The 25,168-nt window shown below is 39.8% G+C and overlaps 1 protein-coding gene across 7 annotated transcripts in view; it reads right to left on the reverse strand.

Annotated features, from left to right (window-relative positions):
• DGKI (diacylglycerol kinase iota) overlaps nt 1–25,168 on the reverse strand; it is a 178,614-nt gene that overhangs the window by 151,258 nt on the left and 2,188 nt on the right. Inside the window, exon 1 of one of the 7 annotated variants that reach the window (XM_026867970.1) lies at nt 1,378–1,383. The exons of the other annotated variants lie outside the window; for them this stretch is intronic. The gene's annotated coding sequence lies outside the window, so the exon portion shown is untranslated. Of the gene's footprint in view, nt 1–1,377; nt 1,384–25,168 lie in introns of those variants that run through there. 7 annotated transcript variants of the gene reach the window in all.

The following is a 25,168-nucleotide window of genomic DNA, read 5'->3' on the forward strand; positions in this document are numbered from 1 at the left end:
CCAGAAGTAACACTTCTAGCAGTGAGAAAGTAGGTCAATCCCAAATTCAATCCTACTTTGACCTCATCTTTTCTTAGAGCTTTCAACAAGAGAGCCACATATCTTTTTTCTCCTGCACACAATAAAAATGTATGTCCCCTAAGATTTGACCTGTGTGGAAATGCCGCCTCATTTTACAGTAACACACGACTAAATAGTTATTAAATCATGGTGTTTTCAGCTAGAACTAAGTCTTGTTGGATTAAAAATCAGTGAGAGAAAACAGACTGCTCATCACACCTTGAATTGCCAGTGTTATGTAAAGAAAAAAAAAAAATAGCTCTTCTGAATTAAAACTAAGTAGCACTTTTCTTGAAAACTCATTTTATTACATCAGCCCTCCCAAAAGCACAATAAAGTACAGAAAGAATCTTAATGTATTTTTCTCTCCACTTATTTTAATGTTTCATCACCTATTCAAAAAGGCACACACAGAGAGAAACCATTTCTTTAGATAATAACCACCTGATGGATGAAGTCACACCTTCACAACAAAATGACCACTGCTATAAAGAACAGGAGCAAAAATATCCCAAGTGCTTTTTGCTGCTGACAGATACAGAAGGTGCCAGGCCAGTCTACCCTCTGTGAGCTCATTGCACGTGTATAACTTGAGAGATAAAACCTGACCTTTCCTTAGCATGGAAAACCAAACTACTTTAGAACATCTGATCTGGTGAGATCACAGTATGTATGTGAAAAACATCCAAGTGCAGGAAGACTAGGTTGCTTATGGTTACTTCTTATGTCACCTTCCTAGCACTCAAAAATGCACTGAATCACTAGGTGTTATGTTGATTTTAGTATTAGATTTACTTTAAAGAGAGAAGGAAATTATTCCCCCAAACTCCACCCTGTACATCCTTTGAGTAAATAAAGCCTTCACAAAATACTAATGAACAGTGAAGAGAGGTGAGAGAATAAATATTTTGAACAGGGTGCTGCTACCAAAATAGTATCATTGCCCTCCTTCTAGTGATACTCCTCAGAGGAGGTAACACTACAGCTAGACCAAATCAACCTGGGTGCCTGGGGACCTGACCCACATCATGTAAGTCACTGAGGGGGGGAATGTCAACGAGAATACACACACACACACACACACACACACACACACACACACACACACCCCAGCATGCTACGCATCAGGCTGTCCAAGTTTTGTTCTCTTAGCTGCCTTTACCAGAACAGAAGGACCAAGGGAACACAGGGAAGAAGGTGAGATGAACAAATACCACATAGGAAAAGATAAATAAATTATGACATTTTAAGAGGAGCATGCCCAATTTCTGCTCTAACTAGGATGAAAATGTACTTTTTAGTATTGATTTTTGCTACCCTTAAGGTGAGTGTAATCAGCCACTGCTGGTGATAGGGGAGGTACCCACGGAGGAACTGGAGTGCCAGTACGGACTGGTGAACTGCAGACCGTGACCGTCACCAGCAGAAGTACAGTGCTGTGCGTGTAGCTGGCGAGGAGTTCACAGAACAACACATCTACATCAGTAACAGGGAATAAAGGGGTAATCCACTGCTTCCAAATTTTGCAAAAGTGTACCTAATCGGCAAACTTAATACAACCACAAGACCCATCCATGTCGGCTGCCTTCACAGCAGGTTGTCATGACAACTCTGCAGGCAATGCTGCTTCCCAACAGCCACATTGTTCGGGCTTTGCAGCCATGAAGTGATAGTAAAAGCTTAAGAAGAGTTCCTACAGAGAAAAATCCACCAGGGAGACAACTGCAACTACAGGCAAGTAGCTTCTGAAGAGGTAGTACCACACTAAAGCTGGGCAGCAGAAGAGGGGAAAAAAAATCCCTTATGTGGAAAAACAAAACAGACAGAAATAACAAATAAAGTGAAATATTCATGCCATCATTTCACCCCAGATCATCTTCAGCACCTTCTCTGTTCCCTGAAATTAATCTGGATACTCAGTCCTCCCTAACACGTGGAAACCACCAGCAGCCTTGCTAAGAACAAGGGACCAGATCCTCAACTGGGTGTAACTCTAAACTTCAATGAAGCAATACCACTTCGTATCACTTGAGGCATTATCCACAAATTAGTTGTTCTTAACTGACTAACAGTAACATACTAAATCAATTATTTAATATTAATACCAAGCAAGGACTGAGTAAAAAACACATTTATGCACTTTCAGGGAAAATGAGTAACAAGAAAAATTTTCCAATTCCCATTGCTGATGGGAAGTACAGAAACAGGTAACTTGTATGTGCTGTGAGAGCTAATGAAACATTTTAACCCACACCAAAAAAAAAAAGCACAGAACACAAATATTTTGTTTACCTGAGAAGACTGCATTGCTTCAACTTAAACGAATTTTTAAACTACTTTAGTCTTACTAGTGCAAATCAGAATGTGGAAATTACTTCCTCTTAACACTTTACTGTGATTGAGGTCAAATCTATACCCCTCGGACTTAAGGTAACCCCCCCAAAAAATGCTGAGGGAGTGCATACAGAAGAAGTTGTAGATGCTCTGAAGCCATTCAGTTTACACTGGTATGTAAATCAAATACAATCTTCTCACTTTGTAAAGATCTAAGAAAAAGAAAGAGTAAATTTTGTACAATAATAAAAATCGCACAAACCATCATGCAATGAATATTAACTCAGATTCCCACAGATTCTCCAGAACCTCGACTTATTTTGTTGTTCTGACTTCTTCTGTTTTTAAAGCACCTGGTTGCAAAGAGCAATACTGAAACCACAGCCCATCCATAATGCAGCAATGCCTGCCTGAATTTGCAGAGAAACCGATGCAGTAATTTTGGTTATAAAAGGGTCATGATTCAAATGCCAATGACATTACTTCAACATTGTTGACAATGCACTGCTAATCAAAGCGTACAAGAGAGATGAGTATGAATACCTACACAGCCTATTTGAGTGACTGCTCATTTAGGGTAGGCTTTTAAAACAACATTGCTGGTAGCAGTAATACTGTAAGCTTCATTTTCTTGACAAGTCAGGATTCAGCTTTCCAAAGTTGAGAAACGCTGCATTAACTGATGAAGACTGTAATTCCATCTGGGGGAACACAATAAATTTGAGCTTTGTTCTCATGGTCTAGCATGTCACTAGAAACCTTTGCTGGAGTTACAGAAGTACTACATGCAGATCAGAGTGCATTACCTCATCAATAAAATGTTTCAGGAGCTTTTCCAGAAGCAGTAGCAGCAAAACAAAGAGCAACTGAAACTTGAGAGAAATTATTTGTTCTACCTTATGAGTTATTTTATAATGCCAAAATATACCATTAACCAAAGTAAGTGTATTTGTAACTTCATTTTAAGCTCATCAGTAACAAAAACATCTTTACAGCACTATAAATTGTGAAATTTCATTTCTATAGAGTTGTTCATATTGTAGATTTTAAAATGCATTATAAAGTAGGGAATAAGGCAACATTATGTAGATATGAACCAAAAGAGATATTTTCCTCAGCCATAATTTGTTCCCTCAGAGCTCTGGATCTCAATCAGCTTTGGTCAGAGCAGCTGACCAGAGGCAGCTTTTCAACAGAATCTAAAAAAAAAAAAAAAAAAAAAAAAAAAAAAAAAAAAAAAAAAAAAAAAAAAAAAAAAAGCCGTCATATCTCATCCAAATGACTGTATTCTAAATTTAGAGCAGTATCTTAAGTTTCTAATCTGTACAAGACCTTGTTCTGGGATCATGTTCACTTTAGTGTGTTCATCTTCACTAGCTTGAAATTCAAATGAGAAAGGAAAGCACTAACAATTGTTCTCTGAGAAATACTTCTAGGGAATATCTATGGGGAGACAGGAAGAAATTTTTATTCAACATTGATATGCATGATCTGTCCCAGTAACATTACCTTCTTCCAAAAGCCACCTGAAAACTGACTTCCTGTTGAGCTAATCATGCCTAATTGTACAGCTCACCAACCTCATCTCTCCCCATACTTTCATCTGACAGGCACTCTAAAGAAAGTGAGGCCAGAGCCTACACGTAAGGAACTAAACTAACTAGAAACTTGCAGAAAAACTAGGTTGCCCAGAGTAAGAGGTCTGTTGCAGGTGCCCTGAGCAATCCCCACATTCAGGAATTTCCTCTGCTGCACTGAAGACCAAGTGGCAAGTCTGCTGCTAGTCCTCCAGATGGAATATTTCCACCCCAGACACTTACACACCTCTATTTTCTCATAATTTTCAAAAGCTGCCTGACGCTGAAATAAATGCAAGTACACTTGCCATCTTTGGTTCAGTTCCGTATGTGATGTCCTACATTCAGGGAGTTGAAAGTGAAATGATGTTACCTCCCTTCACCAGCAAAGTTCAGAGCAGCAGAACGTGACTTTGTCAAGGATGCAGTATAAGAGGAGGAATCAGATGGTAACAAAATTAAAGCCACTGCTGAATCCAAAGTCACCTCTGTGTTCTCATTTGACTATTTGTAGGTGATATATCATGCAGGTATCTTGTCACATTTTAGGTTTAATTACCTGCACTGCTCCTTTGACACGCTGACAAGGGACATTTGCATTAGGTGTAGTTCTCGTTATTCCAAACAGGTTTTAATATTTACTATCAGAGAGTTTTCTGAAGGTTGACAGAAATGAACAAAGTTCAGATGCAGAATAAACAGGAACAGCTTCTATTCAAGTGGAGAGAGAAAGAGAGAACTTGTTAACATCAGAAGAGGGATTTGACTCAGATATGGAAACAATTTGGTGATCTGTAGGGGATGCAAGGGGATGTATATCGTTAAAAAAAAAAAATCTTTGGTTGAACCAGGTTTCACTGAAGAAAATAGGAACATTACCATCAACCGTGATTGGATTAGTATTTCATCCCTCAACTTCAGTAACTGTTAAACTGTATTTTCCTGAGTCACTGGTTAAGCCTTTTTCACCATATTCTTTACTTTGCATTTTGTGCATTCCATCGTTCCATGCATTGTTCATGGCACCAAGTATGTTATAAAGTATTTTATTAGTCTTTTGCAGTAAATGTACTGTAAATGCTTAAAATATAAAATATATATCAAGCCTGACCATTTACAGTATTGGAAATATCACAATATTAGAATTATAATTTAAAACAGTCATTTATAATGTCATGTGTCTCATACTAAATGGCTACCAATATTGACCTCCAGGAAAAAAAAAAAAAAAAAGTCTGCACAGTTAACAGCTTCCTTTGACACTAAACAATGCAAAACAATAAATTGTCATTTGGACATAAATTAATTCTCGCATCGGGAAATCCATGAGCATAATGAATTTTTTAAAAGTGTTTTAGTTGACCTTGTTTATCTAGCAGCTGAAGCAGAACTAATACTTCCAATCTTGTTCAGAGATTTATCCCATCTAGCTATAGCTTTCAAGTCATGAGAGTCCCATCACTTTCCTTGGGAATCTAACCCACAGACTACCAGACCTCTGGGATAAATTCCTGGCTGTTGTAAACTTATCTAGTCCCATTGGCTTCAGAGTAACTAGGCTGATTTTTTTACCAGCTGATATATTTTTACAGGTTTACAGAGCAGTTAAATGTAATTTTTATACCTGTCGACCTCATTTAACACAATATCTCTTAAAAGATTTCAGCACTGTAGGCTTCTTTGTTTTAAATGCTAAAACAGGAGAGAAAGGGGTATCCAATAAATAAAAAGACCTTTAAGATTCCACAACCATTTCCCCATGTTTCCATGGAAATGGAGACCTTGCTCCATAACCAAGATGACATTAATGATCAGGTGTCTGGAGTCACACAAAAGAAAGAAAGAAGACAGAAATTACCAGCTAGTCAACAGTATGTCAATCTGGAGCACAACCTCCCCAGTTAGGGGTAGGACTTGATACCCCTTTTGCAATTGCAAAGCTTCACACAGAAACAACTCTCAGTGTTAGAACAGAGGAGGGTTGCTGCTTTATTTTTAATCTCGCTTGCTAACTAAGTTTGCTAACTATAGAAGTAAAACAAATAAAACAATGTCATCATCATCTGAGGGAGGACGAGGAGGAGGAGGAGAAAGAAAGGGCAGCTTTAATAAAAGCAACACTATAAACGTGTTGCCATGCTCCAGCCCCCTCTCAATGCGTCTGTATCTCGGTTTTATCTAGCCCTGACACTCATGGCTAAATGCTGGGGACTGGAAAGGATCACTAGATTGCTGTGTTTGCTATTATCACTGTTACAGCACCAACTGAAACCAAAAAAATCAAGGCTCTACTGAGCTAGGAAAGTATACTGTAAATGAAAGACCCTGCTGTTAAGACTATTGGTCTAACAGCGAGTGGAAATAAACCAGAGGCGTGAAATGACTTGTCCAGGTTCAGCCTTCACCATGGCCAAGACAAGAGAAGTCTGTTTTCCTAGACCCCCATCGCATCCCCCAGCCACTGGGTAGAGACTGCCTCTCTGTGCAGTGCTGAGAGGACCTTCAACCTGGCAGGTCTGAACTGCAGATCACTTAAGTCACATTGCTTTCCTCATTTGTGTCAATGTGTCCTGACTCTTCATTTGTCCTAACTGCAACATCATAATTTTTCACTGAGCAGAGCTAGAGCTTTTAAAAGGATTCAAATGAAGAACATGCAAGAACAGTTTGCACAGGGCCCACCCAAAGGAGAGGACCTGGGCAAAGAAACATCACCCACCACACAGGTGCTGAAGTGACAACAAAACAATTTCCTGTACTCCGACCAGAGAAATCCTTCTGAGTGTCATGAGATCTGAGAGGAGAAGAAACATTATGTAGAATGAATAAAACCTACATGTCACACACAGAGGTATACCTTTAGCAGAGGAAGTATCTGCCAAATTACTATTTTTCAGGACATTAAAAAAAAAAAACAAAACAAAACAAACCAAACCCCAATATTTTCTGATCATTCCTACATAAGTATGTCTACTTCAGATCTTCCTATTCAATGCTACTCAGAATGTGAATCTCCTGAGGTGTCACCAGGACCAATTTCTTGGGAACTGCTGCTGAACTTTGTAATTTTTAAGATGTAATTAATAAAAATAAAGTAAAATTAAGTTTGGATCTGTAAGCAGGCTTGCCAAACAAATCACATTGTTGAAATGAGAATCAGACCTAGTATATTATGTTCTTCTAGGCATGCAAAGCCATAGAGAGACTGTATAAAGGAAGAAAGAAAAAAGTTCCCTTTCTCCTCCCAAATTTAGATCCATAAAATAGTTAGTCTACAAACCAGACAAGTCTGGGTTCCTTAACACCATGACAACCCAATGAAGTCAACTGCTGATGGTCTGGGGAAGTAGGTCTAGAAGTCTTAAAATTTTTTTATCAATTCCATACAAAAGTGTGCTCAGGGCACCACAGGGTAGAAAGAATGGCAAAGGTAATTCTTCTGCATAGATTAGAATGAAAGACTAGCAAACTTTTAAGAGTGTTTAGGTTTTTTTGAACATTAGAGTCTCAGTTGATTTCACTGTGAACTGGAAACAATATGCAAAAGAAATAACCTATATAAAAACACTTCCAAAATGCCTCAATGATTCTACATATTAATCTGGAAACAATTATCATTTTTCAGAATATATACTTATACCATGTTGTGTAAAGAGCTGGAGTTCAGAGAACAAGAATTATTTTCAGAGTAATATGCATAATATATGTATACAGTACTACCTGGGGAAAGAAAAAAAAAAAGTTTTAGTGAAAAAGTAAAGTTTGGGTGACTTGTTTTGCAGTTGTGTTCTCCCTTGTTTTATTTGAAATACAGTCAGGTCAACCTCCACAGAGGACCAACTGCCAATCTGATTCTGGATCAACCATCATGCAAGTGATCAGCTTGAAGCCTAGTCACAGTGACAGTAAATTAACTATAGGACATTGAAATAAGACTCTCAAGACACTTTGATGAAATGGAGTACTTAATGCAGAGAAGAGCAGTCAATTTGTTTTGGTTTAGACCGTACTAATGAAAAGCAGCAGTGCTTTGCCAACTCGGACTCCAAAACTCAGCTTTACGTAAAGACCAGGACTAGAAATAACTTCATATTTTGTGTAAACTCAGTGAAGAGACAAAATGTAAACACTAAACACAATCTGTGATACTGATTACAGCAAAGGTATGAATCATGGTACTGTATCTACATGTAAATATATTTTATACTGGGATTGCCTTTGAAGCTAATATACCTGTAAATCAAATAAAATGTAACCAGCTGAGTATAACACAATCAACTTATTTCACTTTAGCTGCATTTAGTATTTCAGCAACCTCTGGCATTTATTGATTTATTTCTAATAGTGCCACTATGATAGAGAAACAATAATATTCTGACTTTTAGAAATTAAAATGGAAACAAGATGACATTAGTGGCTTGTTCAACTCCCTACAAAAACTCAAGAGCACTGAAGGAAATTAAAGCTAGAGTCTCACACCATTACCTGAAGCCACAATACCTATATATTCTTTTCCACATCTATTACTGCTTATTGGTAACAGAGCACTGTGCTAATCTAACAATTTAAAGCTGACGGCTGGTGTTTGCATCTTCTCAAAGCACTTCTTAAAGGAAACAAATGGAGAAATTTCACTGGAGCAGACAAGACCAAACATAATATGAAAAGAGATGGAGAGTTGGTGTAAAAACAACTTTGCCTTTCCTGTTCTTTATTTTTTTCCTCTCCCCTGTGGTTCCCTAAGCATTAATTTTAGTAGAGGCTTGAGGCTTTATTCCGGCACAGTATATCTCCAGAGAGAATTTTAAAACCACATATAGGTAACAAAACAAAAAAATTACTATATCAATTTACTTTAAAAAAACAAGTAAAAGCAAAATGAGAATTAGTCTAGAATAGTGTACAGTCTTTGGGGTAAAAATTAGAAACACACAGTGCGTTATGATAATCAGATAGCAGAGTTATGAATGTCAAGGGGTAGAGTAAGATAAGAGACCAACCTGCTAATGATATCCTTGTCAGTTGTGTTTGGAAGACAGGATTTGAGCTCCCAGAGGGCAAGAGTCCGAATAGCAAAGCAGTAAAGACATTTTTCAAAGAAAGTACTCTTCTTTGCATCCAAAGCCACTCAATGTCTCAAGAATTCAGTTTAAGTCTATGCTGCAGCATGGAGTTCCCTATGGAGATGACAGACCTTGCTCTGCCACTGAAGGATATACAGACGTTTTTAGCATGATGTTCTGGCTGGCATCACCCACCCTGCCAAGAAGCCCAGAGTTGCTTTGTGGCAGCACAGGTGTGCTGCACCCTGTACCAGCTGCTCATGTCTTTGCATTGCACCGTGCCACGCAGCATACACACACCACCCATGTGGCATCTAGTCACTGAGCAATCTCATCATGGCCAGCAGAAATGGGCACTCCATTTACTGCCCTATCCCCAAAGAGACAGATCCGTGCTGTGAAGGCAGCTCTCAAACGGGTGCAGAAAGCAACTCTCTCCTTGCCCAAGCTCATCAACAGGGAGATGGTGGTAATCAGGAACAGAAATAGGATGCTCCAGCATTGGGCAAACCCAAAAGTGACCTCCTCTGGTTGCTGCTGTGTCACCATTATAAAATGGCTGGAAAGTATTAATTTCAAAATATTTAACTTCAATGACACTACTAAAAAAGACAAAAATCAAATCAGGACCTATCAGTCAGCCATACTGAGAAAAACTATAGCATGTACTATATCAAATTCAACTGTTCATAGGCCAGATGAAACTTCCCAGTCTAAGGCCCTGGTTTTAGTTGCATATGAGCTGCACTATCCTATAAACACACAGGCTGAATTTTCCTGACGGGTTGCTTCCTCAGGATGATGATGGGTTTTTTCAGTTTTACCAAAAAATACTTTAGCTGTAACCCAAAACAAATCAGAAGAAACCATATTGTGTATTCAGTGTTTAAAACATTCAGGAACCTTTTATTTGATCTGTTTTTTGCATCAGTAACTTAAATTTGGCAGAGGACTCTGTGACAGACAAGAACCTTTTGTTGTCCTTATGAAAATCCACTTGAACTTGCCCAAGGGGTAAGTCTTTGAAATTTCATACATGTCTCATGCCTTTTAGACTTTGCTCTGAATTAAAGAGCAGAACTACCCAAAGGCCTGCACCGAGGTTGAGCAGGCCTTTCTCTACAGTTGCCAGTTTGGTCTGCTAAATCCAGGTCCAGATGAAATGAAATTAAGCAGCCTGACTCTGCTGTGCTGCTAATAATCCTAGCCACATCCAAACAGCACGAAAGACAGAGCTTTTATAAAGGCATGATGAGATACCAGCTCACATGGGAGAATCAACTTGGGCATACCAAGAACTAAAGCCAGGCAGGAGAGGAGGAAAAGCCTGGGACAGGGATTTAAAAGTGTGATGCTGGGAATAAAGACTGTAGCTATTAGAGATCAGGAAGCCAGAAACACCCTTGCTTGTCCAAGGAAGACACTCAGTGTTCTTGTATTCCCAATTCATGAATGGGGTCAGCACAGCATTCAGGATCAGATGAGCACTCTTTGAAGTGCCCTTATGAAACACTGGCCACTTATGCTATGGTGAAGACAAGCAAGAAAACAAAACAATAAGCCATCAGTAATTCCTCCCTCATTGCAAAGCCTTAAAAATCGTAAGAAACAATAAGGAAGAAAAAAAATATTGAATAGTTTCTCACTCAAATAGCAGTGGACATCCTGTGCACAGAGGGAGGCAGGAATTCTGTGGAAAAACAGTGTATAACTGTAATTAAAGACTGAATCATAATGAATATGTGCAAGCCAGTGGGAAAATTAGCGTCCTGGCATTTCCTAACTTTTACATGTTTGATTTTGCGGTCCTGATAGCACTCCTTTTCAATAGGGCATGAATGTGTGTCCAGTACATAAACAAACATTCAAGGCTGTAATTTAGCATTGTGCTCCCCAAACCAAACAGTTGCCCCCTGCCGAACCAATTCCTTGCAGGTGCAGCCACCAGCTGGTGCACTTGATCGCAGCAAGGGTGGTCACCTGGGGTACTGCTACTGGGGAGAGTGCCCAAACCTGAACCAGCTTTACCCTCACTCCGTAGAAATACCCTGAAACAGAGTTGTAAGAACAGGTCCATTTGTACAAGCAAAGGATTGACAGGGTAATAAATACAGGGCAAGCAGCAGGTATTGCAAAAATAGCCATTAAAAGAAGATTGTAGCTACTGCAGAAAGACTAGTGCTCACAAGCAACTGAGGGTAACTCAGAAGAAGGGGACCCAGAGAAGTCAGTCACTAGGGAATAGGTCCCAACATCAATCTGTCAAAAAGTGGTTGCAGCATCAGTGAGGGGATGGAGGAAGAAAAAAAAAAAAGAAAAAAAAAACAAAAACACACACTTAACAGTGTCTCCTTTTAAGATACTTAAATTGGCTGCAGACACCTAACCCTGCTCAGAAGCCAAACTCCAGTTCAGACGAGTTCTCCACCTTCCTCCTGTAACCCCTGCCTGCCAATAAAACATGTGATAATGAATAATTGGATTCCAATAGTCTGTTTTTTTCCCCTTGAAGCACTATATGGGCAGTTCAGAGGCTGTTGGTATGCATTGTTTCCTCCTCTTGCAGAGACATGCTTCTGGTTTAAATTATTCCTGTTTAAAGCCAATACAGTGACTGGAGGACTCCAGAGGCTGACTGCACTGCATTCACTTCCAGAAAAAAAAGAAAGGAGGAAGGTCATATCTTACATTGGGATTACCTATAGAAAAGATTACAGTTCTTCCAGTCATTTGATATTAAGCTTTATTAAATGACAAGTGAACAATTATTTTATTATATAGCAAGTTTTGTAATTTTCACCTCCTCTGCCTGTGCACTGAATGCATGCGGAGGAACAAGGGGAATAGAAAACAGATATCAAGAAGTGGAACACCAGCATGTCCTCGGAATAGCTGCATTTCTGCTTGCACTCCTGGCTTCTCGTCTCTCTGACCAATCTTCCTCAGGTAACATGTCTCATCCCCATCTCTCTCAATGACACCTCATCCTCAAACCAACTCTTGGAGTACAGCACATCACTTAACCACCCCTGTCTTGTCGATTCAACCGGATTAGCTCACAATTTCTCCTTTGGAAAACTGAGATGTGGACCACATCAAAGCAGAGCATGGGTTAAGATCAATCCTAGGAACAAAGCAGAGCAGAGCAGAGCAAAGAGTACTGAGAGAGGGGAAGGGAAATGACACAACACAAACTGTCATGCTAGCACAATCTCTTTATGTTCTCACAGGTGGATGTGCTTTTGTAGCTAGATATTATGGGTGTCTGTCTGTACTCCCTCCTCCCTGTGCTTTAAAGCCTGTCTTATATCCACTCACAATGCTGCTCTGCGAAATTCAGCAAGTCAAACCAGAATACCAAAACAAATGCACCTCTAGGGCTTTAGGTGTGCCATGGATCCATTTCCTCCTTCCAACACATGCTCTATGACAATCATCTTATTGCCTTAACACATATGTACAGCAGTACGTGCAACAGCTCAGCCAAAACTTCATTTTAATAGATCATAGTGTTCTAAATCAATTAATTTCACATATTTTCCTCAGAACATTCCCAACTAGTTTTTCAGTGTCTCATGGTATACAGTATGAAGCTAAGAGTTTGCAGCTTTGTTGCCAAAGCTAATCAACCCTCCACACTGTAACAACAAATACAATGAGCAACAGACTAAGGAATGACAAAGTATGTTCAGCAAGAGTAACAGCGTCTCTGTGCTGCAAGTCAATTTTATCTACCTTTAAAATGTATCTTTTCCTTTGTCACAGGGGTTACCAGAAGGGATGCCCCAGTTTGGCTGGGTCTCTCCAGACATGTGCCTTCATTGCCGGTACAGGTAGACAGCTTCAGAGGAAACGAAGTAGCAGCAGTAGTGGATCCCATTCTTTGGGACAGCTGTCACAGGTAAAAAAATCCCAGTACAACTAGCAAATTCCCATCCCAGTTCTATCCACTAGCCAATGTATATCGTCATTGCTGAGATTTCCTTTCCTTCTGCATTAATTCAACTATTGCAGTTAACTGCTTTTGGGCTAGTGCCTGCGGTTGTATTTGTTTATACAACCACTGTCCACCACTAACAATTCATGTTAACAATTGAATGCAATATACCACTGAATCTGGCAGTCAGTATTACAAAATACTTTCCAGTGATACTTAATCTACCACCAGCTGGCTTCAGTGAGGGAAGTGTGGTTCTACTAGAGTAGAGCCCTGGTGAACAACTTGGTTCATTTTTAAATAGACGACACTATTTTGAAAGAGGTGCACAACACAGTTTTCAAAAAATACCTAATAACTTAAAAAGCTAAAAATAACCTTATTAATTTAGTGCAATCACCAATATTTGGCAGTTAAGCCTAGATTTAGACCTTCAGATTGAGGACAGAGACAAGAGTCAAAGAAGGCACAAGGCAAGACAAGGTGCGTCAACAGGGACACACAGGGTGGGAGAGGAGGACAGGCTATGCCACAGGCTTGAGCCCAGCAGTTACCAGACAGCAGTCTGACCTCACAGCTACTATATGTCCACATCCTAGAGATCCTGCTCTGTGGACAACCCAGGACAGCTCATCACAGCTCCCACAGCACCTCTGCAAACTACAGCGGAGTGTGTTAGGGAGATGCCAGCTCCTCACCCATGCTGGGACAGTACATGGGGAGAACAGGTTTTAACAAAGAAAGTGAGACCTCCTCAGTAACCTCGGTTTTTTAAGCTGTTACCTGTGTCCACCCAGGAAAGCTCCATTCATCTAAGTCACAGAACACACCTGTGTGAAGCCCTGGCTTTGAATTTGAAGTATTTAATTCAAACTTCACCCTGAGCAGCTAAGCTACACTAAGAAAAGTAATGTCCTTAGAAACAGTAGTGTCCAGATTAATGCTGAATTTAAATTTATCTCAGAAGTTAAAATGCTACAACCTCCCCTCTCAGCATGGCCTTACTTTGCCAAACAATTTGTCTCCTACTTTCTCTTTTCTTTGGAGATTCCAGAAAAAAAAATAAAAACCTCAAGAACTCCCTAATATAAATCATCTCTTACTGCATTTAGAAAAGAAGAACAAAGAACACGAATATTTGCAATGATAATGTGAATGAGAGAGAAAACATAAGAGCTACTTTGACATGTAAGTTCTGTTGGAGTCCTGGCTGGTCCCCCCAGGCTGTTTCAGATAAATGAAGTTAATTCCATACAGGTTCAGTAGCAGAAGGGGGAGGATATTCTCACTAAAGAGACCTAGGGTAAAAAGAAAATCTTGATTTTCCACTTAGGCACACACAACACAGTACCAAATATAAATATCACATAAGAGGTATACCAAATATAAATATCACGTAAGTGTCTCTCTTCCCCCCCCCAAAAAAAAAGTTTTGTGTTTTTAATAGAGATATTCCAATTTCATATGGAATATCTAGCCTGTCAAATTGATTTAAAATGAAATTAAATGCATTATTGACAATAGAGTCTTTCTTGTATGTGATGTGTTCTTCCATGTCAAAAGTGCTTTAAAGCATGATTTAGTTTCCTTACAGGCTTCTCTACCAGCACTCCCTCCAAAACCACAAGTGACATGAATGTTCCCCTCATTTTCATTATTTTACTCTCCTTGTTATCCATCACAGATATTGGGTTCTGTATCCCCTTAGTTTACTTCCTGTGCCAATTTCAATCATTATCATCTTCCCTTTTAAGGGCCTACTTCTCCTGTGTTACTTATAGAAAAGTAGGTAAGCATAGCTTTTGTTCTCTTTACCTAATTATCATGTAGGCCAAGAGTCAAAGCAGAGGAAATGGGAAAGTGAAGTATAGCATTGGAAAAAAAGGGAGCTGAGCGTTTTAACAAAAATAAACCAAACAAGGCAATTAGCTACCAAACCACACACCTACCACTTGCAGCCCTCACTAACGAACCACACTACTTTTATCACCTTTCATCCCTCCCAGACTTTTCAAATTCAGAACAATTATTACATTTCCCACTTTAGCTGGTATAGAGTTAGCAGTAAATGGCCTTTGTGGGAATTTTTTTTTTTTTTTTTAATATCTAACGAGAAAGATTAGAAACAAGGAGGTATGTTGCTTTTTTAAGTGCAGAACTTTATGTCAAAGTATCTATTTTCTCTCAGTTTGACGCATTACCTTATGATATATAACATGCTGGGAGGCTGTTTTATGCACTGGGTACACCTCAGAAGGGTTCTGAAAACGAGCAGCCAAAAGGGCAGGTCCTTGTGTGAACTCACAAACTTTAAACAGAAAAGAGGGAACCCCATGTAATCAACCTTTCATGTGATTTTTTTTTTTTTTTCCAGGTTGTTCATTTCAGGCAAATCAGAATATCCTTGTTAACTTGTACTAAACTAATGACTAACAAATCCCACTCAACTGGCAACCCTACTGTGAAGAATTAAAGTCCCCTAAAACTTTATTTTCATGTATCTTAGATGAGAGTGATATTTAACAAGATCTACAGCTTTTATTTTTCTAGACTGAGGTAACTGAGAGGAAAACTTCTCTCCAGCCAGCTAAAGCAATAAGCCACTCGTTCTCCAAGCCCTTGCTACTAGAGCAGCGGTGAGAGGTGCCAAACAGATGTACAAGATACGTGAGAGCAGGCAAAGGACACTCCCTGGCTGCTCCTCTGGCTGGTAGTTGCAGCCACAAATGTGTCAAGACCTGTTACACTAAGCGGGTGCCACCCACACCATTCCTCAGCTGCTCTCAGAACAGGACAGAGACAGGTCATGTAGCACCAGCCTCCACTGACCAACGCTCCTATTTCCATACCATACGTTACTTGCACCTCTAAAGGCTCATACTGAGCAGGATCACCAAGCTAAAGGGGGATGTTCCGAGGCCAATGATCCTCATCTGCGCGGAGGGTGAGAAACCAGCTGCTCCAGGTTAGAAAGGTCACCCCTGGACTACACAGGGAGCAGGGACAGCAGCCTTTCCCCAGCATGCCAGTGCCAGGAAAGGTTGTTTTCTATGACCAAAGATAATCCTCAAGATGCCAGCACAAGGGTGCAGAAAACCTCCTTGAAATGAACAATGAATCAGAGACAATATAATCTTATCCCATGCACCTTAGTTTTGGTACTCCATACGCAGTGAATTCTGTTCTTTAGATATCTTGTTTTCTTCTTGAGCACACATTTCTTCTTTTTTCCCTACATTTTTGCTTTGGCGGGTTGGTTGGTTTTGTTTTGGTTGTTTGGGGTTTTTTTCTAGTAGTTTTGGGATAAGTTGGGGCAGGGGTGTTTAGGTTTCTCCTCTCCCCAAACATTGCTTTCCATGGGCAAAGCAAAACATTTCTTCTTTCTAGCTTGCAAGGCAAAGATCTCCTTGAGATCAGATGTAGATTGATTAAGGTACCTGAAAAATCACCTGACCCTCTCAAAACTTGGGAGCTGTGTACAGTTTGTTGTAGGACTGAGGGGACCACCTTGACTTCTCCTTCAACCCCAGCTACAACCAGTCAAAGAGGCAGCTCAGGGGAAAAAACAAACAAAACCAAAAAACCCACCCACTTCTAAACTGGAAACTGTAGCAAAGAGATGAGGTTTACAACAAGCCAATGTTTTTTTTCTTTAAACCGCATTACTCTTCCTTAACATAACAGCCAAACCTCAGAGGGCTGGTGGAGGGCACTGTGTACACAGCTAGGGGAACTGGAAAGTCCTTTTCATTGGTTTTCCTGGAAATGATGTGCCAGCTTCTGCAGAGAATCTGTTTTTGGCATGGATCTCTAGGATGCCACATGCTGAAGGACAAATGAATATGAACTGAGCTCACTGAAGTCGATGACACTGCCTTGCAATAAACCTTCACTACAACTCTGACCAAAAACTTCTGAACTACCCAAATCCAGTTTTCAGCTGGTACAAACTGCAATGGCACAATAGAGCAACATTCAACGTGCAGTGGCCTGCATCATTCTGCACAGCCCTGCAATGAAGCATCAGGAAAGTGAAGGGAAAAAACAGCTTCCATTCCTGTTCTCTTGCTTTGCTAACACACCTAGATCTGACAGATTCAAATCTTTCCCTGACTGGTAGCTCAGCAAAATTCCTTCTTTCAGAATGATCTTTATGAAGTTCAAGGGATTTTCTGAGCATGGGCTACATGCCTTCAACAGTAGAACTATTATAGAAGCATATGGGTAACATGGATTATTTCAAGCTTAGTGAACTTTCTCTGCAGTTGCTAACTGGTTTTAGAGCATTAAGCCACACAGTTAAAGTCAAGCTTTCTGCACAGATTGAAACATTGAAACACAGCAGGAACCATCCATAAGAAAATAGGCTCCAGAACAAAAGCTCGAGGCAGAAGCAGATTCATGTGTTTTGATGCATAAATATTTTTAGATAACTGGCCTCATATTAAGAAATATTGGCTCCCTACATAATGTTTTATGGAGAGGAAAGAAATTAGGTTCTTCTAAGTAACATATCAACTAAGGTGACGAGTAGGGAAATGCTAGGAGAGTGTGGCAAGGGTGGTCTCCATCTCAGCTCAAAATTCACACACAGTCCTGATGCCTCTGCAACAGCAACCACCTCCACATCTGTACCACCTCATGTGGATGGATGTCAGCCCACTCAGCATACTGAACCCCTCTGAGCCAGCAGGATTCAACTCACAGTCTGTGCTAGCTCAGGGCAAAGGGTACAATAATGTCATGTCTGTCCACTGTAGACAGGCCCCAAGACAAAAAGAGCAGTCTTACAGATATCAAATGTTTACCTTAGCCAGCAGCTTTTGCCTGCAACCAGTTAGTAATGGATGCTTAGAGAGAGAGCACAAGAACATGGCAAGCACAACTGCATATTGCCTGCCACACCTCCATCTTGCCTTTAGCCAAGCAAAGTTTGTGTCTCCTTGAGATGGACTGCATCAAATCCACCCACTTCATGCTCACTGATGGATTTTTACAGTGTTCATTTATTTGATCTTTGAGTACAGGTATGTTTGTCTCCATAACTTTGTGTGGCAATGAGATCCACCACATAATACTGAATCATGAGCAAAAATAATTCCCATTCTTTTAAATCTGTTTGACAAGTTTATTTGATGCTCTCTGGCTCTTACGTCATAGGAAAAGATAAAATAGCATTCCCTACCTGCCTTGTCTGCTCCTCATGCCTTCCAAGCTGGTAGAACTTTTTCTATCAAGTCTTTTCTCATCCATAAACTGTTCAGTTTCACTGATCAAATTACTATTGCTCTATTTGCCTTCTCTGACTTCTACTTGCTTCTCTGAGCAGTAAGTAGAAATATTCAGAGAATTATCTGCAGCAACTACTAAATCTCTCTCCAAATGGGCAATAACTCATGCACAGTCCATCCTTGCCTGAATTAACTGCAAAGTAATGCAGATGGAGAAAAGCAGCTCTACACCACAGAATTGCAACCCCCATTTTATAGTCCATTCATTCACTACGAGTGATCCTTTTGCAACTCAGGAATTAATTCTCATTTTAAATAGTCTAGAGACGTTTCAGCACCCCATAGTTTATTTCCTGTTTCCAAACAATTTCCAAGGCTGCATTTCGCAACTAGATCCACATGAATCCCTGATAACATCCCTCTAGACCAAAACCTGATCACTTGCCTCTAGTCTTATTCTTTGACCAGTTATTAGACCAAGAACCTTCATCCACAGGCCAGTACAATTTAGTTTCCTCTAGACTAAGAAGAATACTGTTCAGAAAAAAAAAAAAATAATAAAAAAAATCAGATACATGTCAATCAGATCATAAAATAAACAAACAGCTTTAGCAGAATGAGAAGTAGTGTGACTAAATACTGCCACTTCAACCCATCTCCAGCCTTGAGCAGTTTTACAGTCAGGCTTAGGGATTTGTCTGCATATCAATAGTAAATCCAAATCCCTAGAGGATTCCGTTATCTCAGAGCTCACATGTATAGGAAATAAAGCACTAGCCACTCGCCCCTAAAGCTGTAACACACCACAGCTCTTGCTCATGGTTAGTTACTGGTGGTCCAAAGAAGGTAACTGTAAAGGGTTGTAGTTTTCATAATTCCCGGGGCATTTCTGGAAGCTGAGGTGCAAGGGAATAATATGACTTAGCTACATATAAATATATATCTCCCTTTCTTACAGATACAACTCAAATACTGTAAAAAACAGAGGTAGCAAGCATTGGTCAAAGTTTTCTCTGTGCACATTTATCTTAAATAGATTTACATATTTTTGGATTAAATGCAAAGCGTGCTTCTATAGCTGCTTCCTCCAGACTGTTCAGACACTTAAGCTGCCTTTCAGCTGCCAGTGATCTCTGACACAGTAACAGCCCCACACCCCTTCACCAGCAAGGCCAGCATGTCCTAGGTGTCTGCAGGAAACTAGGAATGGCTGCACAAATGAGAAAAGAACTGAAGGTGCTCACAGCCTCTAACAGCATGAGTTGCTAAGGAGGATTCGCCAAAGAGACAAGTTATTTTAGGCCACTAGTAGGGCTTCACAAGAAGCATTCACAATGAAGAAAAAAGTCTGGAAACTCAGCTTAATATATTTTTTTATTCCTGCAATTCCCCTCAGTTCACTGGGCTGTGCAGACAATCATTTTCTATACAGCCGAATAGCTCTATTTGTTGTCTCAGACTTCTTCCAATTTCAAGCCCTGTAGACTTCAGTTCTGCATTGTTTTACAAGAAGCATTGTAAATCTATTCAAATTCACACGCATCTCTAAATTAAAGTGCACTTCTGAAGCCTCCCTTTCCTTCTTTCCTTCAAAGCATCAGCATCCCTGATCTAATAGTACAACTACTGCTCTTCTGTGTCAGTGATTTTCATCATGGAAAGGACAATAGCGATTTAAATATGTCTTCCATAGAAGTATATTTAAACAGCAAAGAAAATGGCTCTAAAAAAAAGAAAAAGATCCTTCTCCTGTGGATGAAAGGCAAAAATTGTTACTAGCACAGTTTTTCTAGTGCAAGAAGCACAGACATTAAAATTTTCCTAGAAATTGTAAACAGGACATGACTGCAACAAAAGAGACCACTGTGCTAAATAAAACAGCTATAACTTGGGTATACCTCATGGAACAGAAAGTACCATAGTTAACTATGTTTGAACCTTATGCCTTTGCAGGGCTGAGGTAAAAATTGAGAAAGAGGTCCAATTGCATGCCAAATAATTTATAAGAGAAGTGAGCCTCATATTGACCAGGACCAAGCAGTGCTGGGCTATAACTGGAGCCTAGAACATTTGGATTTGTTCTGTGTTTAGGAACACCAACATTAATATCAGCAGAAACACTCTCAGAAAACCATTTTCTTCCCACATACAGAACAGCAGAAGAGGATGCAACCCAGAAAAATATCAGTATAGATCAAGTTAAGGGTTTATTGACTCTAGAATGAGAGCAGTTTTGTGTTTTCCCATAAAATGTAATCCTAAACTGATCAAGATCCCACTTTGTTCAGGTAATACCCCTTCTGCACTATACAGAAAATAACCACATATTTACAAGTTCACCAAAATATGAACCCCTAACGTCAATGAGATTTTAAGCAGTAAATAGTGAAGAACTGAAGAATCAGTTTTGTTCTGTAACTAATTTTAGGCACATCTTTCATGTAAGTCACATCCCAACATAAGGTCTGCTGGCACAGGGTGATTTATACAAAGACCCAAGGAAAGAAAAAAACAACCCTTAAATAATACCTGGCAATTTTGCATGCTAATTTTCTTACCTAAAACGTCCTGCAGAGTGCACAGTACATATTAGGTAAAGCAGCCATGCAGAAAGGTCATATGTCTACTTTGCTTTGATGCAAAAGAGATCCACCTGGAAACACACACAGTAGTGTATAGGAAAGTGAACTGTCAGGCAGCACATAAACACTGCACTGAGATGGCCTCCTTGTCTGTCACGAGAAGAGAAACTGCAGCTACATGCCTAGACCCAACAGCCTTTCTGAGACAGACCGGTGAATTGCCAATATTGCTAGTGAGACATCAAACCCATCCATTTGAATAACAAGAGCTTCCACAGCTCGTCGAGCTCAGCCCTGCTCACCCAGCCCATGGGAGTTCGTTCCCAGCCTCATCTCCAGGGAGGTGAGGAGAACAACCGCACCTATGCAGTGGTTTTCCCTTTGGGCAGAGATTTTTGCCATCAGGGACTGCTGAGTGCTTTTAGTACTGATTTGTACCAGCCACACTCATTCTGAAACCACCTGCCGAATACAGCAACACAAGACACGCTCCTGTTGTAAGCAAAAATCTCAGACCTTACACTCACGGATAGAAACTGAGTTGTGCATCATCTGCTTTGCCCTGTATCAGTCTTTCCAAAATATCCAGATGACTGGCTATTTCTTTACTGTGAAGGGGCATAAATCCCAACCTAGAATTCCATAAAGGCTTAAGCGTACCAATCCCTATACTTTCTCCGCGTCCCCACACTTCCAATGCTTTTGCTAAGGGCTCAATCTTCATTTTTAAAATATTCTTTTTCAAACCTGAATTAAAATAGCAGTTTCACACTCAAATATAAGGCCACACGAGCTTCTCTTGGTTCCTCACAATTGCATACATATTCACCAGAAAAGAGAGCAGAGCAGTGACAAAATAAAGCATTTCAGATGCTTTAAATCAACAGAACAAATAAAGATTTTTGGCAGCAGAGTACTGTGCTCCTTGTAGGAGCTCCTCTCCAGCCAAAGGACTCCAGTGATTCATTCACAATTCAGAATGATTAGACGAACATTTTCTACCCTGAAGCTGAGGGAAGACCTTGAGTTAAGAGAATTTTGGTCAATATGGAAACACCTGGCAAGTTTCTTTCAAGATCTGTGCAGATGAGGCAAAAGTAGGAGTTAGGCAAAGGCTTCTTACCTCAGTGCTGCTTTTGATTAATTACTGTGAAAGTACATTCTTTCACTGACTGTTTTAAAGTAGAATAAGATTATTACAGGAGAGACTGATCCTGAGAAATTACAGAAGACATGGATGAACCCAGATACTCACTTTAATTTCTATTTTACCTCCTTTGTGTTCCACAGTAATCCTGTCTTCAGTCTTTTTCACTTTTTTATTCAACTGCAGTAACACTCTGTTTAAATATTCTCACTGAAATATCCACAGTGACTTATTTCTTGGAGAACCCCACAGCTTCAGAGCACATCACTACATGTGAATTTAGACCATTTTTGCCAGCATGCATTACTTGACATTTAGAGAATGTCACCATGATACATAGTTGCTCGTGCACCAAAATCTACTTGGAGATTTTTGCCATCCATTAGTGTCTCTACCAAATACTTACTGCTCTCCCTTTTTTCAAATACAAATCTACTGCAAATGAAAACTTCACTGTTGACAGGCCTATGAAATGCTCTGCTTCTCCAAAGAACACACAGGCTGGCAAATGGATGGAAGTTTCTACATTCAGATTTATCTCAGTATGTTGATACTATCATGTAAAGGGATCACCCCTCCTAAACGAAGGGGATGCTCAGGGTTTAAAGTCCATGGAATTTTTCAGATGCCAGTTTCATTACCATTTAACATCAGTGCTGCTGAGAGCAGGGAGCTGTAGGGGCATCCAAGAGTTGCGAACTACACTGACGCTCCCAGACTCCTTTAAACGAAGCCACAGCACTCTGCATACTTAAGCTTTTGTGTTCCTGCAGCATTTAACATGGGCACAAATACTTATCTGGAGTTTTAAGAGAATGTGTCCCGACTGGACTTGTCTTTGAGGATTTGGTTGCATCAGGGTTTTGGGGACTATTCAAGTGTTCGGAACATTTGATGAAGCATCCCACTGCACACAGATCTCCAAGAAATCAAAGAATAAGGATACCCTGATGAGCTATGTTCATCCACCTCCAGGGTGAAATACAAAATATATGTACTGTTTCAAACCAAAACAAACAAGAATTTAAGAATCTCCTATCTAAAATAAGCATATCATTTGCAGGACAGAGATGAGAGCTGGCAGAAATTCTATTCACTTCCTAATTGTTATTGTCATCATTTCATGATGTGTACTCTAAATCCTGACACAATTTACTCAAAGAAGTCTTCTGAAAAACCTAGTAACTCACAGTCCCTATGCTGTGTTCATGTGTACTCCCACGTTTGTGCAACTTCATTCTTACAAAGTCTAACAGGTGTAAGATTCCTCCTTTCTAATTAAATGGTAATTTTACCCCAGATTTACTCCCAGACAGTCATTGCCCTGCACTATCCTGACATTCTCACTCAGTCCCCTCACAGAAAGAAGGCACTGTGCACATCTCCTGATTTCTGGGACCTTGCTGTTCCAGTCTGGAGGTAAATCCTACACTGGTGCTTTGTCAGCTGTCATGAACAGCTGCTGATTTTTCAGGATATATCACATGTCCTCATCAGTACCTCTGCTATTTCACACTTTATTCCCTGCAGTAACTTGAGAAGAGCATCATCCGGTCTAGGTGATCTGCCACTCCTCAGGTTCTCAAGCTGCTTTATATAAACCAGAGACATGCAGATCAAAGCCCCAGAGTATTAAGAGAAAGGAATACCTAGTAATGTTTTGGGTTTGATGTAAAAATCTCAAATTTGTGCGCAACACATATTTCCATGTGAGGTTGATTTTCAAATTGATTTTCAATTTAATTGTACCGGAAAACTGAAGTTTGCCTTGAGATCACCACAAACATGCACAAATCAGAACTTGCCATTCTGAATCTGCCACCTGCCTCTGTCTGAAAGTTTTGAAATATGAAAATAGTGTTAAAGCTGTACTTCTCACAGATTAAAGATTCCCATCAGACTTCCAGTTTCCTCACTGGTATTTCAGATCACTTCTTTCCCTCATTTAAAAACCAAAACAAAACCACAAAAAAAAAAAAACAACACCGCACCAACAGAAAGAAATCCAACAGTAGCACAAATCTAGGTTTTGTGAAACCAAGAATGGGCACAAGTTTCCAGTGTAGGTAATTACTACCGTCACCTTTAAGGAGCTATGGCAAATTAGACTTTTTGTTAGCAAGTGGAAAAAAAGTGCCTTCCACTAGCCTGTACAGTTGCAGTTAATAATTTGACCTGTGTTTTTACCTTTGATCAGAGAAGACTGAAGTTGTTAAAATTGTTCAGCCTAAAACAATTTATGAAATCCTGACCATAATTAACATATATATGCATTTTACAGATGAGAATACAAGCAAATATACAGTGTATCCACCATTTCCCCCAAAATTGGAACAAAAATGTTACTTCCTATTACTTGCATTTTCAAAGTTATTTTAAACTAAACATTCAGCAAATAAACAGACTTCAAAGGGACACCATTTTCAAAAATTACTATTCCCAGACTCAGCAAATTAGCTTATTGGTCTCACCACAGGTATCCAACATTATTGCTTTTTTTTTTTTTAAAAAAAAAAAAAAAAGCAATATACCAATTTTATATTTTATGCACATTCAGAAATTGTTATTTTCAGTAACAAAATCAACAGCAGCAGTGAAGCATTTATCTCCTCAGAGAACAGCACACCTAGCTGTGAAACAGGTGATACAGCCAGAATTATTGCAAACTGCCAGACTCAGAAGCATGTTCAGTATCCCCTGTTGCCCATTTTCTCCAAAAGTTACTCCCAATGTTGCAAGGGGAGAGGGAGTCTCACCTCTGTCTCTTGCTTGGACTTTTGTTTTTTCTTAGCATTTCAGTTTATCAGTAGTGCTGCATAACCTTGACTGCAATAAGCTGACTAAAGAGCCTTCTCAAAGTCTGCATTCAGACAACATTGCTTTGCTTACATGCATGAAATCCTTCTGGAAATTGAACCCCAAAATGTCCAGATTTGGTTCAAACATTCAGGCTTTTACAGGCGTTTATTTAGGATTTTCCAAGATTTCAACTGCAAGATCAGTCTGCACCTCCCATGAGGACCAACTTTCCTCCTGGGCTCCTTGCTACTTGGCTAGAGGCCCAAAGGGAATGCCTATGCGCAAGGGAATTCCTCATCTCTCCCTATGCAGGTCTGTCAAAACCTCAAGGGAAGGCTGGCAAAGGTCTGTGCTTACGGGACACAATCCCCATGCTGAGACAGAATGGTAGATGCACAGAAGCAGAGAGATAAAACTGGAAAACAACAAACTGCTAAG

This window comes from Athene cunicularia (assembly GCF_003259725.1).
Source record: "Athene cunicularia isolate RWA chromosome 1 unlocalized genomic scaffold, athCun1 chr1_part2, whole genome shotgun sequence".
Taxonomy (NCBI): Eukaryota; Metazoa; Chordata; class Aves; order Strigiformes; family Strigidae; genus Athene; species Athene cunicularia.